The sequence below is a fragment of the Chelonia mydas genome, chromosome 10 (assembly GCF_015237465.2).
Source record: "Chelonia mydas isolate rCheMyd1 chromosome 10, rCheMyd1.pri.v2, whole genome shotgun sequence".
Classification (NCBI taxonomy): Eukaryota; Metazoa; Chordata; order Testudines; family Cheloniidae; genus Chelonia; species Chelonia mydas.
The window spans coordinates 9,167,079-9,193,971 of NC_051250.2; the positions used below are offsets into that span (position 1 = coordinate 9,167,079).

Sequence of the window (26,893 nt, forward strand, 5' to 3'; positions counted from 1 at the left end):
AATTGTACTGCTAGCCCAAGTGAAAACTACAGCATCCTTACATGTGGGCTAAGGAAGGCTGAGAACCACTAGATGGCACCAATGACTTGCACAATCAACCAGTTTTTAAAACTGCATGATAAAATAATAGAACTCTCCTTTTTTTTTTTTTTTTTTTTTTAAAGTGAACCATACAGGTCCACCCCACCGGTTACAGCAAGTAAGCAGAATTCAGAGTTTGAAGAATATTACAGTTTTTTAAAAGTACAGGTATTCTTTTCAGAATGTAAAGTTATGGCATGAAGGTCTGGCAGAGTGTTCAGGTTGATCAGTGCTCCAAATGCACTATCCTTTTGATTGGCTGGTTCTTCTGATATCACGGTATTTCCGGCTAACTTGCCAGTACTTGAAACAGGGACTGGATTTCCACGATATCAACAGCTTGTATTGGTGCATTAGCCAGAGGTCTGTGGGGACGATCAGGATTTTTAGAAGATTACTTCCAAAAGAAACAATTTTGGGCCTAATAGGAAGAATTCTTGAAATGGGAGGACTTGTCCTTGTTTTGTAGCTGTGCTTGCAATGGTTTCCCCAAGTTCCATTTATCTTGTCTTTCCATGATGGGGATTTCACCCGTTAACATCCCCGTTTGCAGGAAGCTTTTTTCTTTTTCTTTTTTTTTTTTTTAGTGAGGCGCATAAAGGGTTAGCATGGGAATGTGGGGTGATGCAGGAGTGCAGTGGATGTTCGATATCGGAAGGGCTGCAGAGAATCAACAGTGGTGCCTCCAGCAAGTTACGACAGTTGGCTCTGGAAGGAACCCTTCCTTAGCTGGAAGGACTTTGGCTGCATTGCAGAACATAAAGTGAGGAGAAGTATAAAGTGAAGTGGTAGGGATGAAATGAGAGCCTTGTGGTTTCAGCAGAGGGGACACGAAATCCTTGTGAGGGGGCAGGGAGTGGAGTACCAGTGGTCCCATACCATTTTCATTCTCTCTCTCTCTCAGCCTCTCTGGTCTCAATTCCAGGGTTCACACTGATGATGTTTGGCTTCTCCCAAAACTTGCCCTAAGATCTTGTAGAGGGGTGGTTGGTTCAAGTCTGGGCCAAAAGTAAATCTGCACTCCTTGAAGAGTTGAAAGCATTATCCCTTGGCCATGTGCTTCATCCAGCCTGAGGCATGCAGGCATCATGCCAGACACTCTGCTGGGCTACTGCTTGTGCATCTCTCACACATGATCAGGTCTCTTAGTGGCTGAGATGTAAACAGTTTTAACATCAGCAATGGGCAGAATTGCCAGTAAGAGGGAGGCATTGCCGGTCGCCTACAGTAACTACTGAATAGGCATGTGAAGAGCATGTAATGAGCAGGGATCCTAGTTTTCTGTGATGACAAAGTTCTGTGATTTAAAAAAAACATAAAAATCAGCATTTTCCCTTTAGTTTCCCTGGTCACAATATATAGGTATCAGTTAAACACAATGTTTTCTTGATATCTTTTTAAAATGTTTGAAGCCTACCAATGCCATCAATCATTATAATAAAATAAAATTAATAGAATGATCCAGTCACAGTGCGTTGTCTCTTTACTGTTGTCAGTGACTCTGCTGTTTCAGCCTCGTTTTCATTTCTTTTCATTCAGTTTGTGTAGCGCTTTCCACGCATTGTACAATTGTCTGCCTTTGAATGTAATCCACAGCCTTCCTGCGTACAGTACAGAATAGCACATTAATTATCAATATGAAATTTGTCCTTGCTAAACTCAGTGACATGGTCTTTAGGGGTGATTTTTAGTTTTTTGGCATCTTTACATAACTTTAATTACACATATCCGGAGGCTGAAATGAAATTTGAGATGCATTAAAACACGACCCCCTATACGCCACTGAGTAACCGCTATATGCCAGAAGCAGTTTATTGGAGTATATTTAGCTATGTATATTTAAAGCGCATTCAAAAATCAACCACAAGAGGGGGAGCTTGTGTGCATTGAATAAGTGACACTGGCACTTTCGGTAAAATTTAGTAAATAGTTATTTTTTCACAAAATGTAAAAACTAAAAGTTCTCTGTTTAAAAAAATACCACCACCACCACCCCCCGCCAACCCCGACAAAATACCACATTTTTCCGTGGCAAATGGATTTCTAGTATCCCTGGTAATGAGTCTACACCATCTGTCAGGGCCATTGCAGCTCCAGCTGTGATATGTGAAGTTTGGCACTTAGTGAGCTGTCCAGACCTTGCATCTTAATGTCACCTGCTGGGTGGAGGGCGTATAATAAAGCTTAATTCACCGAAGAGAAACATAGCTTAAGCAACTCTGCAAGTAAAGAAAAGATGCTTGTACACGTTTAATGTGGTCTGTGTGCGTTACATGAACGTCCTCTTGTATTTTAAGCATTGAGCTTGTCGGTGTTTTGTATTGGGTGGAGTTAGCTTTGTGGAGCTGCTAACACCCATCATACAGTTCTCTGCTGGCCGAAGCTAAACCACCTCGACTTCAAGGCATTTGATCCGTTCTGTAGTGAGCCACATACATGATGTGTGTAGGAAGAGGCTGTACACAGTGATGTCTGGTTTGCAGCAGCGCTCTGACTTGCCGAATGTGAGTGGGACTAGCCCGTGCTGGTGATGCATTACACCACCTTTGTGCTGCCTCACATTAAAGCAGACTTCTGTGCAGCCGCGGCATTTGAACCTTCCAGCCCTCTAATGACGCATGTTACTTTCCCATGCGTTTTGGCATGCTGAGGTCTTTGCAGTTTTCCAAACTGAAGCTGCCAAGCCCCTTGATGAAATTATCAAGCAGCATTTCTCTCATGACTTCAAAAACTAAAAGGGCAGGCACTCATCCACAAGGGAAATACTCTTCCTCTCCGAAAAGAGAACCTCTTCTCCCCCAGCGTGGCCCCTATGATCAGCTTGCATACACCCCTGAGTGTGAAGGCAGTGCAATCTGTTGTGTTACATGGTGTGCTTGCAGGTATCACAGACCCTTTGTGTTGTGGGCGGGGGAGATTGTCACCCCTCTTTGCAGTCTCAGCACAAAGCAGTGCAGGGCTTCCAGCCAGCTAAAAGATGAGAAAGTGAGAGATGTTGCCATGGTAATAACACATGCATGAAGCAGCATTGTCCCTCTGGGTGTTGGGGAGCTCAGAACACCAAGCAGAATATTTTCAAAGCCACAGTGGAACCTTCTGCTGCATGGTAGCCTCTTGCATTTCCTAGATTCGCTTTCTGAACTCCCCTATGTCACTGAGGAGCCTCTCTCTCCCCTGACAAACTGGGTTGCCTTCCTCGTTTAGAGGGTGGTGCCTCCTAGAGTGCAGAAACTCTCACTGCGTCTGAGCTGAAAGCTTCCAGGCTCTTGTTCTTCACAGGGTAGTGTCTCCTTTAAATGAGGCTGTGATTAGGAAATGAATGTGCCCGCTGAGTACTCTCTGCTGTCCTGCTGGAAAAAAGGGTGATTCTGAGATACCTGCATTAGTGGGAAACCCTTCTACAACTTTGCCTTTAGATCTTCGGTATTGTTCCGTTGGCTACAGCAAGGCAACTATTGGATGTTCTTTTATTATGAAGGGCTAAGTTTTTAAAGCTGCTGTTGGAGCTGACTTCCCAGGACTGAGTTGAAGGTGGTGACTATGAACAAGCTCACCCAGTTGCTTTGAACCTTCATTTCCTGTTGAACTCAAACTCTGACTAAGCTTGTACAGAGCTTTTGCTAGCGAACTCTATTTGAGCATGGCCCTTTCTAGCGGGGTGCGAACCGTGCATCCCTGGTCTGTGTTAATAGGCGTGAACCGCATTGTACAGAGGGTGTTACATGATCAGCAAGCTTTAAAGTTACAAAAGCAATCAGTGGGCTTTGCTCCTCAAATTGGGGTCTGTACAGAGGTATGCTGGACTACTGTAGGAAACAGCTCTATCTGCTACAGAGCAGTTACGCCACCCAAGCTACATATGTCTTAGTTGCACCCTACAACAGAAGGTTCCTATACTGAAGGAAAATATTTGTGTAAACAAAGGACCCACCAGCAGACAGTAAACACAAGGTGACATCACATTCCATAGTAGACTTTTCCCCCCTCTGAGCATGTAATTGTAGAAACAAATACATGCCACCCAACAATATTCTTCATTTGCTTTTCGTAGGTTTGGGCAGCTAAGCTTTAAATGCCTATACGGCCCTAAGACTTAAACTGCATCAGGGACTCTGTCACTATCTTCACAAACAATGCGGAAAGAAATTCTTCCGGTTAAAGAAATTAAGCTTGTCCAAAATGCCTCTGAGTTGGATGTGCATATAGAGAATTGCTTAATTCTCCTTGTTTTGCAACATGTTTTTCCCAGCTGCTGAGTCTGCTATGTCTCATTCAGCTTCCTGACAGCAGTGCAAACATTTCGAAGGTCCCATGCTCTTACGTGTCACTCCCTATTCATCAGTTCATATGCCTGGGCTCTGTGTATTTCACTGAGAGTATTTATTCGGATTTAGTTGCCACTTTTATTTTGCCTCTCTGCTTTTCGGGGAGTTGGGGCAAGGCTGGAGATGGATATTGCCACTTCCTCCCTGGTGGTGGTGGTGACCTCCAGTCCCAGTTTAATTTTTTTAATTCCCTCACCCTGTTTGAATAGTATTTGCTGGGGTGGGGGAAGGAATGGAAATGTGATGCAGCAGATCTTGCTCCTTTCCATACTGATGGGGTTTAGTATGAATGTGTTCTGTAGTCTAGAATTTGAGTCCGCTCGCACATGCATCTGCGCATTCTCATGGGGAAACCCGCTGCTCACTTGTGCCTTGTCCAGTAGAACCATTTTGAGGCTATCTATTCTATTTGCTAATGACCCTGCCGACCCTCTGTTGCAGTTCCCTGAGGTTCGGTGGATGTATGTCTCTGTACTCCGGGGATTTGCTTTTTTCACCTTCAGGTGAATGCCTTTTGTGCACCCTTCTAGCTGAGTGGTGAGGATGGGAACTCGCTCCATTATATTGCTGCCAAAACCACAACAAATGGCAAGTTTCCGTCTGTCGTCTATGCTCAGCTCTAAGGCACTCTGCTGCTGGGCAGGCGATTCATTTTTCTACCATAAAAGGGCAATGAAACTTGTCTGTAGCCTTGGTGCTCTCCGCAGTGCAGTCAGAAGGCAGGGCAAGGGGAGATGCTATCGGCACTGGCAGCAGCAGTATTACAGCAGGAGCTTTGGAATTTCAGTATCTGCTCCTCAAAGGGACTGTGGGAGGGAGGGATCAAGGCCGGAGGGGGGTGGGGTGGGGAGAATGTGAGTGTATTCTCTGCAGATAACGTCCCTTTAGACTTTGTGATGAAGTGCCAAAGCAAGGTAGATAACAGGGTGGGAAGAAAGCACTCAGGGAATAGCAAAGTCTATTTAAAGGAATAGATCCGACCTATGAATACAGTGTGTGCACCAGACCACGTGACCTATCCTCCAAGGTGCTTAATGGCCAACTCCAGGGAAATTGCTGAGAGTCGAGTTTGCTCAGCACCTTGCAAGATCAAGGCCCTTCACACGTACATGTATGAAATGCTTTTAAAGGAAAGGTGTACGCTTGAGATGTGCGGGAAAGTAAAATGTAGTTTTAAAAACTGACCTAATGACAGAGATCAGTGAAATAGTGAGTCTCTGTTGTGTATCTAACCCAAAGCCTCCTAAAACAGGAACTTTCAACCAGGCTGTATAAAAATAGCCCATGTAAGTCAATGCAATTTAGTGCACCACAATTTATTCCTGTACTTGGTTTCTACCATATATAGCAATATCCATTCAGTGAAAAGATGATTGTAACACTCTTCTACCACTCACCAAAGGATACCTCTTTTCAGGTCCATAAGAGGTAGTGCTGTCTTCCCTTTATAGCTCAGTCCTTTGGGCCTCTACTGAGCAGAGGCAATAAGTTGGATCTGACTTCTGTGGGATGGAAACTTGGTATGCGAGTAATAGAGTTGAGGCAATCCATTCCTTCCACTTAAATTGTGGCTACATTGAGCCCAGAATCATGTGGTGGTGGTGAAGATAGCCTGGCTATCTTGAGAATTACTCTGATTCTACATGTCTTGTTGGTGTCTCAGTGCAAAATTGCCCTGAACACTAGTTATTGATCAGCTGATGGATTCCCAGGATCACTATTTTATGTTGCAAGAGTGTTCTGGTCAGGTAATGCCGGACTGGAAAAGCTGGGTGGTTGCTTCTGTATGGCAACCTATGGAAAGTGCATTCCATGCATCTTTTAACTGGACTATAACTACTGCCACTGACAGAGGTGGGGTGTGTGACTGTTTTGACTCACTGGGTGGGGGAAGGATTGCCCAGAGGCAAGTCTGGGGATCTTCTGCAGCCTAAGATTTGTCTTAAATTCAGCCCACCTTCCCTGAGACACCCTCACGAAGATAAAGGGGGATTGCAATGCTTGGTTTCTTCTGTTCAATGATAAGGAACAAAGGGAGGGGGTAGTTTAATGTGATCACTGCGATGTTTTAGAAGGGTCATGGAGGCAACCCTGAACCTCTGTACAAACCAAAGTTATTTAGTCATTGAATTTATTAAATTTTCCCCTCAATGTTGCAGATTCCCTATTTACAGTTTGCATTTGTTCTGGGAGCAGATAGTGAGGCGAACAGGCATTTAATGTTTGCTCAGAGACCTGAGAACCACTCCCCACTTCAGACATTAAAATCCGATGACTTCTGAAAAGGAAAGGCCATGATTCACTCTCTTGAACCAGTGAGTAAGACTGAGTGATTAAACCCCAGACCTGCCCCAGCACACTTCTCTGGTGCTCTGCTGATGGGAGTGTTCTTAGGCTTGGTCCTGAGGTGGAAAAGACTATAAGTGTTCCCAGGCCAATTTTAAAACATTATTCTGACCTTATTCAAGAACTAAATCTCCTCTTTCCCTCTCCCACACTGAGATCCCCATCACAACCACCACTGCTGTGTTACCTCAGTTTTGCCCACTAGAGAACCAAAAAACTTATGGGAGGACAGAATGACTTTCAGGACACACCTTGTTTTGCACTAACTAGTCATGCTCTTGAAAAGAAAAGGAGTACTTGTGGCACCTTAGACTAACCAACTTATTTGAGCATAAGCTTTCGTGAGCTACAGCTCACTTCATCCGATGAAGTGAGCTGTAGCTCACGAAAGCTTATGCTCAGATAAATTGGTTAGTCTCTAAGGTGCCACAAGTACTCCTTTTCTTTTTGCGAATACAGACTAACATGGCTGTTACTCTGAAAACGGCTCTTGAAAACGTAATTCTGAATATTGGGGGTGGGGGGGGGAAGAGATTTGGGTGGAGTCTTACTATCATGGTAGCTCATTTACCTCCTTCAGAAAAGTGCATCAGGATGGCATGTCCTTGGATATGCAGCACAAAGTTGTGTTTAGCTTCCCCATTTTGTACTAGTGTAAACAGGTTTCTGCATATGAGACAGTCATCAGGCTTCCTGGGCTAATTCAAAGCCACTGTGTCTAATGTCTGTCTCTGAGGCTGACGGTGGAGTTTGTTTCCTAATTTGGTCACAGCATGCTTGGGGCTGGCTTGCTTAACCTTTTTTTTTTTTTTTTAAAGCACTTGTCCTTTTTATATCATTGTAGTGGAGGGGAAACTGTTCATATGAGAGAACCTACCGTTCATCTCACTTCCTCTCCATAGAGGAAGTGACACTTACTAAGATCTCTGCAGCTTTTAAAAAAAAAAAAAAAAGCTAACCATGAATCTATGCTAATGACCCCCATCATCTTTCCCCCTACCCATTCCTTTACTGTCCTTTCTGAATGCTCAGGAGCTAATCTTAATGATCTTATTGATTGAGAATCCCATATGGATAGTCATTTGAACTTTTAATGCCAGAAGAGTTTTGAAAATTATCACTCTTCTCATGAAAAGGGAGAAGGTTATTAAAGAAAGGTTTAAAAAAAGCCAAGCACATTCACCTGCATTTTGACTGTTTTGTAGGTACTTTTATAAACAGTTTTGAGCATTTGCATTTTTTTGTGTGTGTATGGCAAAGAAGGGGGGTTAGTGACTTACCTGATCTCCTTATGAGATGTTGGATTTTTGTATTTCATACAGCATCAAAAGCGAAGCAGTGTGACTGGCAAGGGACAATGTGTGAGCTGAAGGGCCTATAAAAATAAGTAAGCAAGTAAGTAGTGAGAATGGGCACTTGTGACCCTCTATAAAACAGGGCTAATCTTCCATCTCACCCCCCTCCCCCCTAAATAAATAAATCCCAGCCAAATTGCCATTGATTGCTGGAATGCAGGAGGAAAAACTTACTAACAGTCCAACAGTCATTTGGAGTTCTGTTAAACTCTCCGCAGTTTTGGATTGAAGTGGGCAGCCAGAGCTGTTACATCACTCAAACTAACAATCCTATATTAGAAATGTAACAATAAAATGTGTACAGGTGATCATTGTCTCACCTGGAAGCAAATGTGGAGACAAACAGCTGAAGAATCAATAACTAGCCTGTAGCTTCGTTTTTGATTCATAGACTGTACTTCTCAGGAAAAAAATGGGTTTTCCAGGTAAATCTGACCTAGGTTGTACCACAGTCAACTCTCTTGTGCAGGGAGAGACAATGCTCTTGCAATCCTTGCTGTGAGGAGGAGGCCTTATATTCGAGACCCTGCAGGGATTAGAAGAGAAATCTCTCACCTTTCAGAGGTTTGAGATGCAGGAGTGCACACCCAAATCTCTGAACTCCTCTGCTTCTATTGTGGGTGCAGAGTGCACATCATTTGTACCATGTGGTTTACCCGTGCAACACTGCTTTAGGGTGCACCATTAAGAGATTATGAATGTGGGTGTGAAACAGACGCCAGATGTAGCCTGTCTCTGTAGAAATCTTTGTGGTGTGAAAGCTAATGTACTAGTAGGGTGCCGACTGAATAGCTACAATTGCCCTCCATTTCATATGCTATAACTGTTAAATGCAAAATAGTCAGTACTGACCCCCGACAGGCAGTAACAGTAGTCTCCACGCTGAAAGTGGAATTGTGCTTTTCAGTTTAGTAAAAACCACGGAGGGGTGGGTTGGGGGTGTATGTTAGCTCTGAAAGTGAGTCACCCACCTGAAAAAAGAACAGGAGTACTTGTGGCACCTTAGAGACTAACAAATTTATTTGAGCATAAGCTTTTGTGAGCTACAGCTCACTTCATCGGATGCATTGCTTTGACGTTCACAGCTTAAAATCTCTGCATCCCACTAAACTTTCTCTATTACTGCTTTTACCCTTCAAGGCTCTGCATTCTTATGCATTCATCCTGTTACTGTTGTTGCATTATTAATGGGGCTGTAGCAATCCATCCAGAATGCTGACATGACTGATTACTACTTGTAACAGAGGCATGAAGAGCAAGGTAGAAACTGGGTCAGGAAGCAGTCTCATGGTAAAGTATTGCTACCAGAACTGCCCAGCAGAACCACTTGTGTGAGATTTTTTGTTGCAGTGAAGTGTATGTTTGTGGGTGTGCAGGTCAGATGGCAACGCTGCACAGCCAGAATGGCTAACAGCATATTAATCCCCTGGGCTTTGTCTCTAGTGAGAGACTGAGAAATTGAATAGTGTGCTGTTCTTTATAATAATACTAAGAGCATCCTAAAACTTGTGCTCTTTGAACCTTCATATTGCAGAATGAAGCCCCTTCTCTGAATGTCAGTGAAAGGAGGGGGAGCATAGATGGCTGGGTTAGTTCTGTGTTCAGAGCTTGCCACACTTAATGCACTCAAACTGTCATTGCTCGCGTAAGAGCACACTATAGCAGAAAGCAGCTGCCCATGTGCAATTCTCTGCTTGACATTAGTGAAAGAGAGGAGTAATTTTTCTGTGCAGCTCATTTCACAGTAAATTTAGAATACAGTTAGGGCTGCTATGAACACAGCTTTGTCCTCCAAACCATCATCGAAACGGCCAGATGGGCGCAGAGGCAGTGCACAGTAGCATGGCTCGACCTGGCTAACGCCTTTGGGTCCATGCCCCACCACCACATCTTTGCCATGCTCCAGGAGTTTGGGATGCCAGAGAACTTCCTCCATGTGATCCGAGAGGTGTACAAGGGATGCAGCACCACCACCATTCGCTCGGTCGAAGGGGAGACCGCCGAGATCCCGATCCGGAGCGGAGTTAAGCAGGGCTGTCCCCTCAGCCCCATCATCTTTAACATCGTCATGGAGCCGGTGCTGCGTGCGATCTCCAATGGCGCAGATGGCTTCAACCTCCACGGTGAGAGGGTGAGCGTCTTGGCTTACGCGGATGACCTGGTCCTGACCGCGGACGACCCAGAGAACCTCCAACGTATGCTAGATGCCACCAGTCGAGCTGCCGATTGGATGGGGCTCCGCTTCAGTGCAAAGAAGTGCGCGTCTCTCCACATCGACGGCAGCAAAAGGGACTCAGTGCAGACGACAGGGTTCCAGATCCAGGGCGAGCCCGTCATCTCCCTGGCAGAGGGGCAGGCCTACCGGCACCTCGGCACGCCGACGGGTTTCCATGTCCGGCAGACACCCGAGGACACCATCCAGGAGACCTTGCAGGATGCCGCCAAGATCGACGCCTCACTGCTAGCACTGTGGCAAAAGATAAACGCCCTAAACACCTTCCTGATCCACCGCATCTCGTTCGTCCTAAGGGGATCCGCCGTGGCGAATGTCCCCCTCAACAAGGCAGACAAGATCGTCCAGCAGCTGGTGAAGAAGTGGCTGTTCCTTCCCCAGAGAGCCAGCAACGAGCTGGTCTATATTGCCCACAGGCATGGCGGTGCCAATGTCCCCAGCATGGGTGACCTGTGTGACATCGCGGTGATCACCCCCGCCTTCCGCCTGCTGATGTGTCCCGACGCCATGGTAAGGAACATCGCAGCAAACGCCCTCCATGACACAACAAAGAAGCGGATCGGCAGAGCTCCCTCCAACCAAGACACCGCCAGCTTCCTGAGTGGTTCCCTGGATGGTGAATTTGGACGGGACGGGGGCGACATCGCTTTTGTGGTCCTGCGCTTGCAATGCTACGCATCGCCTGGGGAAACGCGTCGGCTGCTGCTGGGAGTGGTGCGAGGAGCGCCAGGAGCTGGGAGTCCTGGTGCCACAGATCAGGTCTGAGGACAACACTATCGTCACCCCGAGCGCCAGGGGCATGCTGGAGAGGACCCTGAAGGCAGCCATCCACTCGCTGTACATGGAAGACCTGAAGCGTAAACCGGACCAGGGTAAAGCCTTTGAACTGACCAGCAAGTGGGACGCCAGCAACCACTTCCTGGCCGGGGGCGGCTTCACCCGTTTCGCTGACTGGCAGTTCATCCACCGAGACAAGCATTGCAGGAAGTGCGGCTACTCCAACGAGACCCTGCCCCACGTCCTGTGCAACTGCAAGCCCCACTCCAGAACCTGGCAGCTGCGCCACAATGCCACCCAGAACCGCCTGGTGAAAGCCATCGCACCGTGCCTGGGGGAGGTCGCCGTGAACTGCGCCATCCCCGGTACCGACAGCCCGCTGCGACCCGGTGTGGTAGTCACCGACGAGGCCCAGAAAAAGATCATCCTTGTCCACGTCACGCTCTGCTTTGAGAACAGGACCCCGGCCTTCCGAGAAGCCCGAGCTCGTAAGCTGGAAAAATACGCCCCTCTGGCCGACACCCTGAGAGCCAAGGGCTACGAGGTGCAGATGGACGCCCTGATCGTCGGAGCCCTGGGCGCTTGGGACCCCTGCAACGAGCATGTGCTGCGGACCTGTGGAATTGGTCGACACTACGCATGGCTCATGCGGCGCCTCATGGTCTCGGACGCTATCCGATGGTCCAGGGACATCTACATCGAACACATCACCGGCCACTGACAGTACCAGGAGGTGTGAGCCGGAACGAAATCGTGCACCCACTATGGGAAAGGGACAGAGAGACTTTTCCCATTGGACCATAGAAACTGGAACCATAAACTCACTGAACATTAAATCCCACTAGATGAGGGTAGATCCATCCCCATCATCGTATCTGCTCATTATACTCCACACCTGAACATAGCCATTATATGGATAACTTACCCCCATGGCTCAATGTCTGTACTTTGACCCATTAAACTTTTACCCCCAATCAGGGAGACTGCAGATTATGTATTCCTTACGCCACCAGCTCCTAAACAGAATTTTGCACCCCTTGATAATCTGTACCTTATTCCCTGATAACCAGAAACTTCTATGCTTGAACTCTGTACCGTTTTCTTTTTATCTCAACATCTTAATAAAATTATTAACCTGTGAATGCTGGGCTATTGTGAGTATAAGGCAGTGTGTCTCCCCTACTCTTTTAATGTTGCTGCTCCTTTTCACTCAATTAGCAAAGCATTCCCTCAGGAGTCTGGCATCCCTCTGGGCCCTTACTGTGAACAGTTACACTGTTATGCGTGCTTGTTTCTTGAATGCGATGCAAGTGTGAACAGGGAAATGTCACTCATTGCAAAATGTATTGACTGTTACGATAAGTGACAGTTAACAGAAAGCAATCACTTCCACAGCAGCAAGGTTATTTGTCTGTCTTCTGAAGAGAGGCCATCTGGAATGGTTAAAATACCTGGGTTAGTAGAAGAAAATATGCAAATATAGAAAATGGCAAATACGTAGTAATAAAGGACTAAATAAAAAAAGTGCCTTTCCCAAAAAGCTTAGAAGGTGAACTGCTAGCATGACTTTCTGGATCTCTTCCCTTAAGTATCCCAGTAGAGTTATTCTGAAGCTCCTTCTACTTCATTGTAAGTCTTGTGTCTTCACTTGGAAGAAGGGTGTGTCCTTTACAGGATAGCTAAGTTTAAAAGTCCTAGCAGAGAAAAGGCACAGGGTAGATCTGCCTCGATCTAGTTGATCAGGGTAAACCTCAAGTTCTCTCACTTGGAAAAAAAAACACACATACACACACTTCCCCCCGCCCCCCCCTTCATGGTAGAGAAAGCACTCTGGGTGCAAGTAGGAACAGTACTAAATCCATCCTCATAATCGTATCCACTCATTATACTCCACACCTGAACATAGCCATTATATGAACAACATACCCCCACATCTCAATGTCTGTACTTTGACCCGTTAAACTTTGACCCCCAGTTCGGGAGATTGCAGATTATGTATTCCTTACACCACCTGTTCCTAAACCGAATTTCGCACCCCTTGATGATCTGTACCTTATTCCCTGATAACCAGAAACTTCTGTGCTTAAACTCTGTACCGTTTTCTTTTTTACTTCAACATCATCTTAATAAAATTATTAAATCCCTATGTTGTGACCATGTCTACGCTAGGAAGAAGGCTATTGGTAATGTGTTACAACATGCTTTGTCCACACTAGGATTTTAATTTTAACATATTAATAGAGCAGGAGGATGGGGGCAGGAGCTGGCTGGTTAAAGCACGCTGGAATGTGAGAGTCAGAAGAAGCCATGTGAATATGTGGCTTCATCCTGACCCCATGTGGCTGTCTAGACTAGCCTTTTTTTTTTTTTTTTTTCCCCTCTAAAGGAAATCTTCAACTGGTAGAAAGAAAAGGAGTACTTGTGGCACCTTAGAGACTAACCAATTTATTTTCTCATAAGCTTTCGTGAGCTACAGCTCACTTCATTGGATGCATCCGATGAAGTGAGTTGTAGCTCACGAAAGCTTATGCTCAGATAAATTGGTTAGTCTCTAAGGTGCCGCAAGTACTCCTTTTCTTTTTGCGAATACAGACTAACACGGCTGCTACTCTGAAACCTGTCAACTGGTAGAAGGTCTAGTAAGACCGCGCACAGGCCTGTCTGGCCACTATGTGATCTAATCCTGTTCAGAGCAAGTCTAGACAACAGTCGTGTGATGGCTGGTACATGCTCTGTGCTAATTCTGCCATTGGTGGAGTTGCACTGGTGGGAGATTAGCCTCCTTCATATTAGACTTTCTGTAGCAAAGTGGCTGCGTGTGTGCAACAACTAGATGGCATTGTTGCTGGAGGCCCACAGGAATGTATCAAAATAATTGTGGGTATCTAATCTCCTTACCTGACTGGTTGAAGAACATTAGCTCTCTGTCTTTCACTTGCATTCTTAACAAGGCAGATAGGTCTAAAACTTGAGCAGCAAGATTCAATCAGGAGTTGGAAGGATAGTCTCCAAATATTTTCACATGCAGGTGGATTTTAGGCCAGCCAGCCGTGACAGTGTCCCTTGAAACATTTCAGAGTAACAGCTGTGTTAGTCTGTATTCGCAAAAAGAAAAGGAGGGCTTCTGGCACCTTAGAGACTAACCAATTTATTTGAGCATGCTCGGGGGTCACAAGTACTCCTTTCCTTGAAACATTACAATCCTCTGTAAACCTAACTTAGTCAATAGTTGTCCTTTACCTTTACCTCTCTCTTCTTGGATCTTTTGTTATGATGAGCAAGCCTTCAAAGGAAGGACTCGTTAGTCTAATCTGTTGCCCTCTTCCCTGAGTTGTTTATCCAGGGTAAAGTCAGTCAAGTTTAACTCTCTGGCTCAACTGATTTTCAAGTCAGTCTTAGGGCTTGTCTACATTTACAGCACTGCAGGGGTGCCGCTGTAGTGTTTTGTTAAAGATGCTACCTGCACCGACAGCAGAAGCTTCTTCCGTCAGTGTAGATACTCCACACCTCCAAGAGGCGGTAGGTGTGGTGGGCTTGTCCTGTCGACATAACACTGTCTACACGAGGAGTTAGGTCAGCATAACTGCATCGCTCAGATGTAGATTTTCCACGTCTCTGAGCAATGCAGTTATACCAATGTAAGTTTGTAGTGTAGACCAGGTCTTAGTTTGCATTTGTGTTTAGATCAATGAGGCTCTTAAAGTTGAGCCCAGCTCCCACATTAACTACAGGGTGGCAGGGCTGCCCCATTATTCATAAAGGTAATCCTAAAACAGAACATTTCTATCATGTAGCCAAAGTTCTTGAGGGATGGTAAGATTGTCCATTTGACCAGGCATGCATTCTTCAAATGGAAGCTGGGCAGTAATTGCTTTTTATTTTTTTAGTTGAGTATTTGTAAATGTGGAGTTAAAGGGTCTAAACAGTTTACAACTTCATATTCTAAAAAAGTACTGATTTGCAACTGAAGTCAAGTGTCTGTGCTCAGGAAAATGCTTCCTGTACGTCAAAAAGGTTACATGTGCATTTTTAATTAAAGGCATCAGGATTAATGGAGCTTTGACTGTTCAAGGCTTCTTTCCTTGAAATTAATTTTATTTAAATGTTCCTGAGAAAAAATTGCCAGCAGTAGCTGTATTATTATATGGATTCAGAAACTGGAAAGGGTCTTTCTAAATTATAACACCAAGTGCCAGCTTTCTCTCTCTACTAATTTTTCATCTTGAAGCTTTTCGGTGGAAAGAGGATTAGGTGAAAACACATTTTAAGGGACAATTTTTAGCCTTTTATTTTGAGGAAATTAGCTAATCTGTGAACTGTTCAGCAGGCAGAAAGCACTGGAAAGGTGAAAGTAAGATGGAGCACAGTTAAATCCTTCACTGTCTGAATGTAACTTGTCCATTGCTTCCTACGGACCATCAAGTTGGAGTAGGTGTCTTTGGGATTCAACACTGAGTAGGTTAAACTGTAAAAAGACAAAGGTCTAAATCAAGACAGATCTTCATATTTAGCAGGTTTCAGAGTAGCAGCCATGTTAGTCTGCATCTGCAAAAAGAACAGGAGTACTTGTGGCACCTTAGAGACTAACAAATTTATTAGAGCATAAGCTTTCTTGGGCTACAGCCCACTTCATCGGGTGCATTGAATGGAACATATGGTAAGAAGATGTCGATATATAGATATATCGATACAGAGAAGGTGGAAGTTGCCATACAAACTGTAAGAGGCTAATTAGTTTAGATATTTAGCAGTGGTCTGAAGCATGTGCCATACAAGAAACAGACTCTCTACTTACATGGGTTTTTAGGTAGCTAGTGTATCACCAAAGGCCCCAGTCAGGATCAGGGCACTGTTGTGCTAGCCACTGCATAAGCTCATGGAAGAAGATAGCTCCTGACTTGACGAGCATTCTCTAGAAAGACAAAATGTATGAAAGGAGGAAGGGAAGCTATGTACCAGCAAAGCAGTGAGACCAGAGTGATGGAAACAAGACTGTTTTTAATTTCGTTATAATAAAACTAATGACCCATGCTGAATTCCTCTGTTTGGTATGAGCCCCCATATCTAGCTCTTTCTCTCTTTTATATTAACCCTAACCTTGTGTTCCTTGTTTAGCCTTTCCTATTTTCTAGCTAACCTTTGCCTAACTACATAAAACATTAACCTACCTCTTTAAACTTTACCCTCTTCTATTTCCTTTTTGTAACATATTTAACCCTTGCCTTCTATTTTTGGTTGTTTAGATGAATCTCTTGCTTATTTCTACTTTTTTTTTTAAGTGGCATTGACTGGACACCTTTTATGCCATCCCATGCTTCAAGTGACACCTCCTCCGCGCTGCCAGGCATTGAACCCTTAGGTCCTAGTGCTGAGGATAGTGAGGGACAGAGGCTGGCACATGTGTGGACAGGATGTGTGGCTCAAGGTGGTTTCTGTCTTAGACACAGATAGTGGAGCAGAGGTAATTGTTAAGTGGCCTCTATATTGCTATTAGTGTAAACAAAGCAGATGTTTCCAGGAGTCAAGAGGAACATTTAATGGAATGTGTTGGCCTAGGCTGATGTAAAACATTGCTACAAGTTTTCAGAATGAGCTCAGCAGTACTAAAATCTGATGGGAGTTTAATGTTGAGTCTGCCTTTTCAAACCGAGGGGTCATCTGGGAAAGCCTCAGCTAATGGAAACACAAGTACACTTGTCATAAATCAGTGCCAAAATACTGAACAGACATAGCTGATTTTATATCTTCCAGCCACCAGCATATCTGGCCATTAGCTATTCAGTGGCTGCTTTTTTCACTATGTATTTATTTTTCATGTTGGTGTTTGACTTTAAAGGGGAAAGCGTAGGCTGTAATGGAGGGCTTAGGAAACAGTTCACCTCCATTTGACCAAGGCAGGGTTCTTCCCTTAGATTCACTGAGTGCTTGTGGTGTCTCTTTGACTGTCAGTCAGTCTTTGTGGGATATGGTAGATGAGAAAAGCATCACATTTTTCTATTAAACAAGTTGTCTTCATGGCAAAATAAAATCAGTGGCATTTCTACAATGACTTTGCTATGGAGCTATCATGAAATCCAGGAATGGTGTGGGAGGCAGGAAATGAAGCAAACTCAGCGCTGTTTAGAGATCATATAGCTTAAAAACAAAGAAGCTCATTCTCTAAAATTAAAGAGCAGTATTTTGGAGATAAGTCAGCCATCCAAACCTAGCTTACCTCCCACACGTTTCTTTGAAAGTTTGAGCATATATTTACCATTGCCCACAAGATAAAGATGGCCGCATTTATTCAACGATTCATCTCTTATGAAGTTGGCCGGAAAGGGTTGGCTTTTAATGGCTCTTACATTTTTTTCAGCAGAGACTTCTATTTGACTTCCCCTTTTCTGTGTCACTGTGGATCAGTCAGGAGGACATGCGCCTCTGTGCTAGGTCTTGAGGTACAGTCCCAACATTGGCTTAGCTTCATACTGCTTAAACTGCAATACTCGTGTGCTTTTAGAGTGGTGCAGGTGCCACCCCCCAAATGAGACAATAGCCAAGGACCTGGGTCACAGAGGCATTGTCTATGTGGAAAAGTCGCGTGTGGACACTCTTCTTCTGCTACAAACATGGCTTTTTGGGTTGTTTTTCTGCTTAAACCTTCCCAGGTGACACAGGCTAAACCAAAAAAAAAAAGCAGTCTTATTGGCTTTGCCACTGGTCTGCTGGGGGGACCACGGGCAAGTCACTTCACCCCCTGTGTCTCAGTTTCCCCATTTGTAAAATGGGTATAATGATGCCTCCCTTTTGTAAAGCACTTAAAGATCTACTGATAAAAAGCTGTGTAAAAACTAGACATTCTGTGCAAACAAGGTTATGCTGGTATAACTGTTGGCTTAAATTCACACCTTAGTTTATACTGGTGTAATCTCATGCAGATATGTCCTGAGTTTGGCCTGTTACTAACCCCCTCTTTAGACCAGGGAGGTGACTGGCAACTGGCAGGGTATCACACTAGGAGAAAAGTGATCTATCAGTTAGCCAGGACCCAAACCATATTCACTTCAGTGGTTACAAGGCTGCTGTTACTAAACTGAGTAACTTCCTTTCTGTCTTCTGGAATTAAGACTGTTAAATCTACCTAGATACTGGCATTGTGCCATCACCATGAGCATTAAATAGCATTGCTGACTCTCTCCCTCCCTCTACCTGCACTGTCCAGTGGGTGAATGTGAAGGTGACAGAAGAACCTAGTTTTATGTAGCATCTCATTCTGCCAAACTGAACCCTGGTATGCATGGGAGACTGGTAGTGAGTTGTTCAAGGACAGCTCAGTGGTGTCCAGGATGCAGTTTCTCCTTCTGCCATAGTTACTTTAAGTAAGGAAGTATTATTTTAAGTTCATCACTTATTTCGGCACAAGCATGGGATGAGTTAATTGCACAAAAATGGGGGTAAATAAAGGTGATATTGGAGGCATAATACACTAAGCCCAATCCTTATAGTTGTTGAACGCCACTTGAGAACTGAGGACTGAATGGGAGCTCCAGGTACTCAACCGCATGCAGGTCAGACCCACTGTCTGTAGCTTGGACTCTTTACTGTATTGCTGTAACTATTACTATCCCCTTTCTCATGCCATAAGAACGGCCGTACTGGGTCAGACCAAAGGTCCATCTAGCCCAGTATCCTGTCTTCCAACAGTGGCCAATGCCAGGTGCCCCAGAGGGAATGAACAGGACTGGTAATCATCCAGTGATCCATCTCCTGTTGCCTATTTCCAGCTTCGGGCAAACAGAGGCTAGGGACACTATCCCAGCCCATCCTGGCTAGTAACCATTGATGGACCGTCCTCCGTGCATGTATCTCATTCTTTTTTGAACCCTATTATAGTCTTGTTCTTCACAACATAGCAAAGAGTTCCACAGGTTGACTGTGCAATGTGTGAAGAAATACTTCCTCTTGTTTTAAACCTGCTGCCTATTCATTTTAATTTGGTAACCCCTAGTTCTTGAGTAATGAGTAAATAACACTTCCTTATTTCCACCAGTCATGATTTTATAGACCACTATCATATCCCCCCTTAGTCGTCTCTTTTCCAAGCTGAAAGGTCCCAATCTTATCACTCTCTCTTCAGATGGAAGCTGTTCCATGCTTCTAATCATTTTTGTTGCCCTTTTCTGTACCTTTTCCAATTCCAATATATCTTTTTTTGAGATGAGGCAACCACATCTGCACGCAGTCTCCAAGATGTGGGCATACCATGGATTTATATGGAGGCAATATGGTATTCTCTATCTTATCTCTCCCTTTCCTAATGATTCCCAATTTCCCAATACCCAGACAAAAGCTGTGGTAAAACTGCTCTACTTGGGGTCGGTGCTTCAGTCCCTTTGTGTATGCAGCACACGCTTTGAAAGGCAGTCTTGTGGGGGGTCACATTGCCCTTCCTTGATGTACACCCCATCCTATAGGACTAGCAGGTGTCTATTCAACACACAGCGATTAACATCAGCTATGTTAAACTTGTCCCTGGTGGTTGTGTGCTTACCTCAAGAACATAGCTGTGGCTATACCAGAAAAGATCTAGGGCCATCTAACCTGTTTCCAATGTGGGTTCATTCCAGATGCTTCAGAGGAATGTATAAAATCCACAGAATATACTTGGTTGCCCAGTACTTTTTCCTGCTTGTGCCTCTCTACATGAGCGCTAATAGCCCCCTATTACTTCTCTTTAATAGTTTAATTGTCGACGCTACTCTTACACAAGTGTCTAATGCTATTTTAAACCTTGCTGTTTGCTTCAACAATCTCGTGCAGCAGAATTCTATGGATTGAAGGAGCACTGTATCAAATGCAAGGTCATACCGCCTAGGTCACGGTTATAAAACGAAGGAGTGTATTCTGGATTGGACAGTTCTATGAAAGGGACTTAGTGTCATTGGATAACCAATGGAACATGAGCTCCCAGTGCAATGCAGAGGCTGAAAAAGATAACCCAATCCTTGGGTTTTATAAACCAGGGAATATTAGAGTAGGATTAGGGATGACATATTACCAATGTACCTTGGCATTAGCGATACACTGTGCTCAGTTAAAGAATGATGTCAAAAAAGATTCAGAAAAGAGCTACAAGATTTGAGGTCTGGAAAACTTGCCTTTACAATGAGAGGCTAAAGCTAGTTTTTCCAATAAAAGGTAGAGAAGTGATTTCAACAATCTATAATACCCCCATTTAGAGAAGACTTCTGATGTTACGGGACTCCACGATATAGCAGACAAAGACACAACAGGATGCAATGGCTGGAAGCTGAAGCTAGACAAACTCGGACTAGAAATAAGAAGCAGATCTTTTGCAGTGAGGTTGGTTTAACCATTGGAACAATTTATCTAAGGATTTGGTGGATTCTCCATCACTTGAAGCATTTAAATCAAAACTGGATGTTTCAGAGTGGTAGCCATGTTAGTCTGTATCAGTAAAAACAACGAGGAGTCCTTGTGGCACCTTAGAGACTGACAAATGTATTTGGGTATAAGATTTGGTGGGCTAGAACCAAATAAATTTGTTGGTCTCTAAGGTGCGACAAGGACTCCTCGTTGTTAAAACTGGGGGTGTTTCTAAAGGAGATGCTGTAGCTCAACTGGAAGTCATGGGCTTGATGCAGGAATTACTGAGTTCCATTCTATGGCCTGTGTTACTCAGGAGATCAGGATAGAGGACCCTACAGGTTCCTCTTGGCTTTGAAAATCTATTAAATGTATTTCCTCCTACCCATTTGAAATCTGCTGCCTTGTAACTTCATTATGGTCTATGGCCATATCACTTCAAGCTGTGATCCTGCTAAATCTCACAAGTTAAGTAAGGTTGGGTCTGAATAGACTTGGATGGGAGACTGCAAAGGAATCTAGGAACTGTAGGAAGTGATAGTGTTGATTCAGTAGGTAGTGCTCTTCCCTCGCAGTACACAGCACGTTAACAGGCACTGCTGCTGGAGGTGGCGTGTTGGCAAGGAAACACAAACTTGATATCCTGGCTCGAAAGATTGTGTGTCTCACCAACAGAAGTTGGTCCAATAACAGGTATTACCTCACCCTCCTTGTCTCTCTGATATCCTGACGTCAGTTGTGGTCTCTAAAGATCCATATGGTAAGTGCTGTAGGCAGTAGCTAGATTGCAATTTGGGTAATTGCCTTACCTAAATTTCCCACTGTGGATTTAATTTTATAAGTTATTCTTCACTTAGGCGTGGTGTATGTTCTATTTACGCTACACAGCTGCTGTTTTGTGCCAGAAGTGGCTGCGTTTCAGTAGTGTGTGACATGATTCCTATTTTTTAAATGTTTTGGGAGCTTTCTGTGAAAAGGCACAACACAAACTTGAACTACGGTGAGTTAATTCCTGCTAATAAACTCTTACCTGTATCATGTAAAGTGGACCTAGAGAGCTATGTTAGTCGAAGCCTTTAACTGTTGTATTGGCTGTGTGCTTCCATTTGTGGTTATTCTTAGAGCCCTGCGCAGTTAAAAAATTTATATCCATGAATACAAAGGAGATATCTGCAGGGCTCTACCAGGAACCACAACTCACAGGAGCCAGCACCTAGACGAGGCAGCTTCTCCCGCGTGGCTGTACCGCCCCCAGCCCTGCCCACTGGTGCGGGCACCAGGCTCGCCCACAGCTGTCCCTGGTCTGGTTAGTGTGTGCAAGCGGCTCGCACATTCGCAGACAGGAAGTGCCCAGGGACAGCTGCCGGTGAACCTGGTGCCTGACCCAGTGGGCAGGGCTGGGGGTGGTACAGCCACGCTGGAGGAGCTGCCTGGGCTGAGCGATTGCTCCTGCTTGTGGCTGCCTGACAGGCTGCTGCTTTGGCCACTGTGGTTTCTGATAAAGCCCTGCCGCTCCACGGAGATCCGCTTTATATCCGTGGATATCCGCATATATAAATGTTGTATCCGCGCAGGGCTCTAGTTGTTCTTTCCACTTAAGATATTAAGGCAAATGGACAATAGAGTCTGATACCAAAATGAGCTGGGACTTCCTCACAGTGGCCCACCCCCTGCTTCATATGTTAAGAAGCTTTGCTTCCTTGTAGCTATTTTTCATGTGGATTAGTGCAATGCACCAAAGCAGCTGCATCAATAAAATACCAAGAAAAAGCTGTCGTATTTCAGAAACAGTCAGGCATTCCAATCCCTCGAATCTAAAACCAAAGCAAACATAAATTTTAATAATCCTAAGAAATATGTAATACCACCGTAATGATCCTGGCAAACATTTATAACCTAGTCCCTTCAAGCCTTGTATTAAGCCAAGGGTGTGTCTATGTTACAAGCACTCCAGCAGCACAACTGTGGTGCGGTAGCGTAGGTGCTTGTTACAGCAATGGAAGTGGTTTTTCTATCACCGTGATAAATCTACCCCCTTGAGAGCCAGTAGCTAGATTGGCAGAAGAATTCTTCCATCGACCTAGTGATGTTTACACTGGGGCTTAGGTCAGCTTAACCACAGCTCTCCGGAGTGTGACTTTTTCACATTCCCAGTGACACAGCTAGGTCAGCCTATGTTTTAGCTGTAGACCACACCTTAGATTGTAAAGTGGGGTAGAGACGCTGCTTAAACAGGGCCTGGAAATTCCGTGCACTCAGAGGAAATCGGAATTCTGCAGGCTGAGTAGGATCAGTGAACTGCTGCTGTCCAGTCCAGAGGGAAGTAGGGGAGAGTAACAGACTGGCTCATGTACAGCTGCTCTTTTAACAAGCGGGAAAGTGACTGCAGGGACAGAACACTCTTGGTGTTCTGAGCCCTGGGGGAACAGGGCAGCTCCCACAGATACCTTTCTCAAGGGGAGAAGGAGGGAGCAAAATCGCCTCTGAGCTGGTGCTATTTTAAGAGTAGTGATGGGGGAGCAGAGAACAGAGCCTGGTGTAAGATGATGAGCTGGATACTAGAGGCCCTTCAGCATGCAGTACAGGAGCCTTGCAAAGAGGTAATGTCCAGCATTTAGCTATTGGAAGGGCAGTATTGATTTGAGGGGTTCCCCAGCTTTAACTCGGATGCAGCCTTTTTTGTTTAAGGGGGATAGAACTGGTTGCAGACAGAGTTGATTGAGACTGGGGGAGGAGGGAATGAAGATGTGACCATGTGAGTTGAATAGGCGCAGGTTTGGCGGGAGGGATGTGGCGGGGTGGGCGTCTTTCACTCAGATTAGCATGGTTACTGCCTTGGTGAGTAAGAGTCCAACTCCCCAAACCCAGTTTTAAGAGGCTGGAGCAGACGGACTAAACTCCTTACTCTCATTGAAGCAGATTTGAGCCACAGGTGATACTTGGCCCCTGAATTAAACACTGCAAAACTGGAAGTCTCACTGGAGAGAAGCCCCAGTGTAGAAAACAGTGGATGTTCCAATTCATGGGTGAAGTGAATTAGCAAGACCTGGTTGGGGTTGGAGTTGGGGGAAGGAAAGGAGACTTATGCCTGGCTGTAGCCAGTTCCATTAGTCCTCATTTTAATAATTGTTAGTGATTATAGCAGTCTCATTTCAGAGCACTTAACGTGCACTAATACTTACCCTACCCTTGTGGGTAGGTAGGTATTGTCCCCTTTTTTACAAAATGGGGAAATGGAGTCAGTTTGGTGCATGAATTCCCAGAGCCACAGCAGTGGAATCTGGCATTAGAAATTGGCAGATCCTAGCTTCCCATGCTGTGCTTAAACCATGCTCTTCTCCGGAATCAAACTTCTTGTAAGGTGCCTTCAGGATGCAGTGGCTAAATTCTCTTTTGCCAGAAAAGGAAATGAGACCTACTGCCAAACTCTTGACAACTTCTCTTCTCCAGTCTTTCTCACTGGCTTCCTGAAGCATCCAATTCTGATCCACAGTAGACCTAAGACGCCAAAGGGAACAAATGAGGCTGGGATAGCTGTTCTCAGCATAATTCAACTGCACATAATAGCTAAGTCAGTGCATGAGTCTTTGCAACAGAGAAATGGAAATCACTGACTTTGGACTGGGAAATATACACAGCTAGCATTTTTGCTTTCATAAGTATTTTTGTTTCCCTGTGGAATCTTCTAAATTCCTATAGGAGCCACCCTTCCCTGCCTACACACGGTGCCTGCCTCTTGCCTTACTACCATAACGACGAATGTCTTCTTTGGGGCCAGTCAGCACTGCTAGCGAACTAGTTGCAGGGTTTGACCCATTTAAACCCAAAGTATATAGCTCTGTATTGCCAAACCTTTCCTGGCCTGCGGAAGACACAAGGGCTTAGACAAAATTAGATTAGATCTCCAGGATGGCCCTGCAGAGGACTGACCATTGGGCGGTGTAAATGCCTTTTGACTGTCTATTAGGTGTACGTTAAACTTCAGGAAGTCCCTTAGTGCTAGGAGATGTGCAAGAGTGACATTACAGTAGCATAACACAAGATCTGGAGGGGAGTAGCCCCACTACATTGTTCTTCCTTGCCTTCATAATGTGGACCTCTCCACGCACAGCTATGAACGATGAAGTAGCTGTAGCTTAAGTTCACTCTGTTAAAGCCAGAACTCAGCCAAATAAAGTTTCAAAGAGCCCTTCCCCCTCTTCGTTATCTTAGCAGTGCTCCTTCCTTTTTAGTTGAAGGTGCCATTGTATAGACGAGAGCGTCTTCGGTTTTTACACTGTGTAAGGCTTAGGTAGCAAACAGCCATAAGAGGGCCCCAGAGTCCCACTCTTGAATGCTTTCCCCTTTGTCCAGTGGTCCCTATGCTTCCTCCTCCGTTATAAATCTCACCCAGGCTGTCTCCGGAGACGGCTGTTTTGGGACTGGTCTCAACCGTTCTTGTACCGGTATGACTAAGGAGGGGGGACAATATAGTTATACCAGTATAAAACTGCCTTATCAGTATAAATTTGGCTATACTGGTATAGCTTATTTCTAAACAGGAAGCGGAATAAGCAATAGTGGTATAACTGCATCCAGGCCTGCGGGGGGAAGGCACCGCTTTAACTATACTGTAGTACTCAAGACTTTAGATAAGCTTGTGAGGAGCCATTCATCTGCATGCAAAATGCAAGTATGTGTATTTGTATCGTGCCTAGCACAGTGGAGCCCTGCTTCTGACTGGGGCTTCTGAGTTGCTACACAAACATAAATAATTAATACGACTCACAGTAGATTACTCTTCTTTAGAACAAAATCACTGTGTAAAATACCGGAGTACCGCCAAGTAACTGATCAGGTAGAAGTCGTATCAAAACTTTGCTATGTAGCAAGCAGGGACTTGAGTAAAACATGGCCAAAATGGTGCGAACACAGTAGATAGTTTAACCCAAAACATGTTTCTCCCAGGAGAGAGGTGGGGATGGAGGGGAAAGAGTGTCCTGATGCTGGCTAGGAGTCGGGCATCCTGTACAGGAGCACCTTTGCAAGCTTCCCCGGTAATGCTCTGTGCATTCCCCAGCCATTTGCAGTGCTGAATTCCCACACAGCTTGTTAGTCAATGCTAACCGCCAGCAGCCCCCCCAAATTCCAGTTCATAGATCCTATTAACTGTGCTGCTCATTGCTGCAGTATCAAAAGTAGCTAACAACAATGAATAGATACAGCTGCACAGTTTACCAGTAGAGTAGTGAAGTATTAGCTCAGATTTACAAGTGTCGGGAAAGAAGGTGTAGTGACTAGATGGGGAGTAACCCCCAACTTCCTGATGGCTTGTCTGATGCCTTCACCGTAAGGACATCCTTGTGACCCCTGTTCCCTACATCCAATTTGACATCATTTGGAGAGAGGTAAATGTCGGGGGTGGGGGGCTAGAAATATGAAGAGCTTGTCTTACTATAAACATAACATTCAAGCCTTATGGATTGGTGGAATCCCATTTTTAGGAACTACTTACATTGCGTTTGAACTGAAGAACTCATATTCTAATTTGGTATATGAATTATCTACAGAGTCTGACTAATAACTTTACTTTAAGTGTAGTCAGTATTTTCAATTGTGCACTTCTCTCTCTGTCTGAAACCTTATTAAAACTTGACCCTTTACAAAACAAACTACATAGAATGCAGTAAAGCAATCCTAGGGCCTTTATTCTCCTACATTTGCTCGCTAGGGGAGATTAAATTTACTGATTAGGCTCATAATTGAGATTCATGACTATTGTATAGTAAAGACATCCCTGTCATGTCTTTTTTTACAAGTGCTAATAGAAATATCAGAAAAGGACGAGGATAATTAGAAGCAATCCTAAGATTCCTCCTAGTTGTTTATATTCACAGAACGTTACCGGTGATTTATTTAGTACCCACTTGTCAGAATAATGACATGCCTTCGTCTGAATCTGAAAATAATAGAATGAGGTGTTGGTTTCTGTCTGCTCCTCTTTTTGAGGGATGGAATGCAGGGAGTGTCCTAAATCCCCAAAGTACCGTGCCTATTCCTTTCCCCACTGGAAACTGGGGATTACAGAGGCGAATACAGCTATCTTTTGGAGGATGCATAGCACTTGGCTCAATAGCTGAGCATATGCTAATGGACGTGCAGGTGGTCAGAAATATACGTACAGCTCATGGCTATTGAAGGTCAGCCTTAAAAATAACACACTGAACAATACAGCCAGGGGGTTTTGCAACCTGAAGTCATGTGGCAGAAAGCTGTTCTATATTTAATAACTCTGATATTGTACTGTGCGCTAGTGAGGCTTATTTTTTCCTTTTTGACAGCTCTGTGATGAGAATTTACAATAAGGGTGAGTGTTTGTTTGCCATGTTCATGCCGAAGGTTGCACTTTGAAATTGGTGCGTCCAGACAGG

General features: G+C 44.7%; 1 protein-coding gene across 6 annotated transcripts in view; it reads left to right on the forward strand.

The window, feature by feature from the left end:
• RNF216 (ring finger protein 216) overlaps positions 1 to 26,893 on the forward strand; it is a 125,245-nt gene that overhangs the window by 43,717 nt on the left and 54,635 nt on the right. The gene's annotated exons all lie outside the window — the stretch shown is intronic.